The sequence below is a fragment of the Bos javanicus genome, chromosome 19, assembly GCF_032452875.1.
Source record: "Bos javanicus breed banteng chromosome 19, ARS-OSU_banteng_1.0, whole genome shotgun sequence".
NCBI lineage: Eukaryota > Metazoa > Chordata > Mammalia > Artiodactyla > Bovidae > Bos > Bos javanicus.
In genome coordinates, this window is record NC_083886.1 from 35,447,646 (window position 1) to 35,451,171 (window position 3,526).

Genomic DNA, 3,526 nt, shown 5'->3' on the forward strand with positions numbered 1-3,526 from the left:
GGCCAGTGGTCTGAAGCCAAGGTGGCAGCAGGGTTAGTTCTCTAGGAGGCTCTGGGGGAGCATATGTTTCATGCCTCTTTCCTGGCTGCTGGGGTTGCTGGTAGAACTTGGCTTGTAGCTACCTCTCATGAAGATGTCTTCATGAGACATCTTCAATTCTGTGTCCCTGTCTCTGCTTTCCCCCTCCTTCCTCTTAGGAGGACTTCAGTCAATGGAACTGTGACCTACTTTAAATCCAGGACGATCTTGAGACCCTTAACTGGATTATATCTGCAAAGACTCTATAATAATTTCCAAATAAGGTCACAACTGAAGTTTATGGTGGGCATGCCTTTTTGGGTGACACTATTCAACCCACTGCAGACCCATCTCTTGCTTGCAGCTGGCCTTGGACTTTGAGCATTTCTGATCTTTAGTTTCCTTACTAATTAAAGGAGATGGGGTCTTTGTCTGGTCTGTGTCACTCATTCAGCCTTTCATTCAAAGTCTGTGTTAAGCACCTTTTAGACAACTGGGCTCTATACATCCTGGGCTTCCCTGGTGGCTCAGATGGTAAAAAGTCTGCCTTCAATACAAGAGATGCGGGTTCAATCCCTGGGTCAGGAAGATCCCCTGGAGAAGGGAATGGTTACCCACTCCAGTATTCTTGCCTGGAGAATTCCACAGACAGAGGAGCTTGGTGGACTACTGTCCATGGGGTTGCAAAAAGCCAGCCACAACTAAGTGACTGACATGCTCTATATGTCTTGACACCTCATGTGATCTCATGGTGATGAACAGAAGACTCAGGGTGGTGCCAGCAAGATGGCAGAATAGGAAGGCTCAGCCCTCATCCCCAACAGAGACACCAAATTAACCCTAGAAACACCAAAATACCTTTAGGAGAACTTCAGAAACCAGCTAACAAGTTGCAGTGCTGTGCTTAGTTGCTGTGTCTGACTCTTTATGACTCTTTGGACTGTAGCCCACTAAGCTTCTTCATCCACGGGACTCTCCAGGCTAGAACACTGGAGTGGGGGGGCCATTTCCAAGAAGTTGTAGTCCCCCAGGCAAATGCAGAGTCAACAACAGCTCCATGGAGAAGTGTAAGAAGACCCTTTCATTTCTTCTGTGACTGCCCACCCCCTGGCTGGCACGGCTCGTCCCAGGGGGGTGGGGAAGAGAACATAAGACGTGGACCAATACTACAGGCTTTCAGAGGGCTACTCGAGGGACTGGTGTCTGTCTCTCCTGACTCCAGGGCTAACAGAACCAACGCAGTTTGGAGGTCTGGAGGTTGCCTAAAGCTAGAAGGAGTGAGGGCAGTGTTCAGCAGCATCAGCACCAGGGGGCCCATGGTGCGGCACACGGAGGCCAGGGCAGCTTGGTGCAATCAGGAGAAGACGCCTGACTCAATAGCACCAGGAGAGAGAGAGAAGAGCATAGCATGAATCTAGCCAGCATTCTGAGGACTGGTATCTATCTCCCAGGCTCTGGGGAGCTAACGGACAGCTGGCATACTTCAGATGCCTAGGGGTTGCAGAGAACAGAGAGCCAGGGAACATGCAGTCCCACAGACACACGCTGGAGGGAGCAAAGGCTTACGTGCTCCGGGAGAAGAACCCGGCAAACCTAACTGGGAAGTCCTGTGGGAGAAGCTGCAGGCAGGCCCACAAAAGGTTTCATAGACACCAGAGTCTCTAGCTGGGCTAATTGGTGAGTGCATTCCCTTGTAGAAAGCCTGGGAGAGGTGACTTTTCTCAAAGCATAAAATTCAGCAAATAGGTCGGGAGTGGGGGTCCAAACCCACTGTCCCCTGTGAGATGTAGGGGAGGCGGGTGGCGGTGCTCAGTGGAGGTGGCCACGGCGCCAGTGGCCCAGGGTGTGGTGGGGGCGACCCCTGATTCCCAGACCGCAGGCTGTTCGCACCCCGCTGGGCCTGCTAGGGAGGAAGGGTGAACTGGGGGAAAACATAAGGAAGTGAAATCGCAGGTGGCTGTTGAGCTGTCCTTAGCTTCAGGTGCCATGTGGGTCTGGTCGGGAGAGCAAGCCTGGTGGATCCTTTTCTGAAGGAAGAAGAAGAATGTTTATTCCTTAAAGTATGGAGGGTGCTTGCACTTGGGGTCCGAAATTGAGGTGCACAGGAGTATAAGAATTTAAGCCTTCTCTCAGAAGTGTATTGGTAGAGTTAAAGAAGAAGACAACCAACCAAACGTCATCTGAAATTGTGACTGGCTGATAATCCCTGGACAAAATCAGAGATCACTGCTCAAGCATAAGGCCTCCACGAAGATGTGTGACTTAAAGGGTTGGGCTGAGTATGCTGTGGAATGGGCTGCAAAGGACCCATAGGGCTTCCTTAGTTATTTTGGCTCTGACTCCATCTTTTCTGAGCAAGTGCTGTGCTGTCTTGGAAATTGGCCAAGATGATTGAGACCAGGGAAAAGGAGCAAAAGAAGAATCAAAAACATCAAGAAAATATCGCAAAAGCTAAATGACTAAAAAATGATTGAAAGAATGAACAGGCTGTGCATCCAGAGAAAAACTGTTTGGAAAATTATGCATCCTTGAAAGGACCCATTAACATTTCCTTTCAGATCTTATGACAGTATTACTAATCGAAGTCTGAGTCTATGGAAGAATCATGTAGTTCTCACTTGTACTGTAGCAACTTTTCGGGTTTGGAATAGAAGTCTGTTGACAGTTACTGTAAATTGGCATTTATTATGCTACAAATTCTTAGAACTTTCATTTGCCTTTTTGCAGCTTATGTATGAATACTAAAATGAAAACATCCTATGAAGAAAAGTGGCTTTAGTTTATGAACTCTATTCAAATAATGGCTTAAAATGGGGTCCTGTTCTGGACAAAGGAGATTAAGAATGTAGAAATCAAAGTTGTTCTGAGCAGAAACATGTGCTTTGGCTTAAAAGATATATGGTGTATTAATTACATCTCTTATCATTATTACTTATTTCTTGGAATAGAATAGTTTCTGGTTTCCTCAAAGCAAAATAATATTATTCAATGAGTACTTCTCTATTTTCTGTATTTTTCTCATTTTAGCTTTTGAGATACTGGTAATTACCAAATATCCTGCATTTTTAAAAATCTAATTTTATAAAGAATTTTCCTGTTATCTTGACTATGTAGAATACCACCTACTGGATATAATAATTTTTGTACTTATGAACACTGCCATTTTCTTAGAGATGACTTGAGTAGAGTAACACTATGATTTAAAGCTTAAGAGTGGAAATGCCAAACCTCGTAGTATACATTCAGTTCAGTTCGGTTCATTCGCTCAGTAGTGTCCGACTCTTTGCAACCCCATGAATCGCAGCACGCCAGGCCTCCCTGTCCATCACCAACTCCCGGAGTTCACTCAAACTCACATCCATCGAGTCAGTGATGCCATCCAGCTATCTCATCCTCTGTCGTCCCCTTCTCCTCCTGCCCCCAATCCTTCCCAGCATCAGAGTCTTTTCCAATGAGTCAACTCTTTGCATGAGGTGGCCAAAGTACTGGAGTTTCAGCTTTAGTATCA

The 3,526-nt window shown here is 46.3% G+C and overlaps 1 pseudogene; it reads left to right on the forward strand.

The window, feature by feature from the left end:
- Positions 1-950: 950 nt before the first annotated feature.
- LOC133232148 (small integral membrane protein 15-like) lies at positions 951-2,492 on the forward strand (annotated as a pseudogene).
- Positions 2,493-3,526: the final 1,034 nt, after the last annotated feature.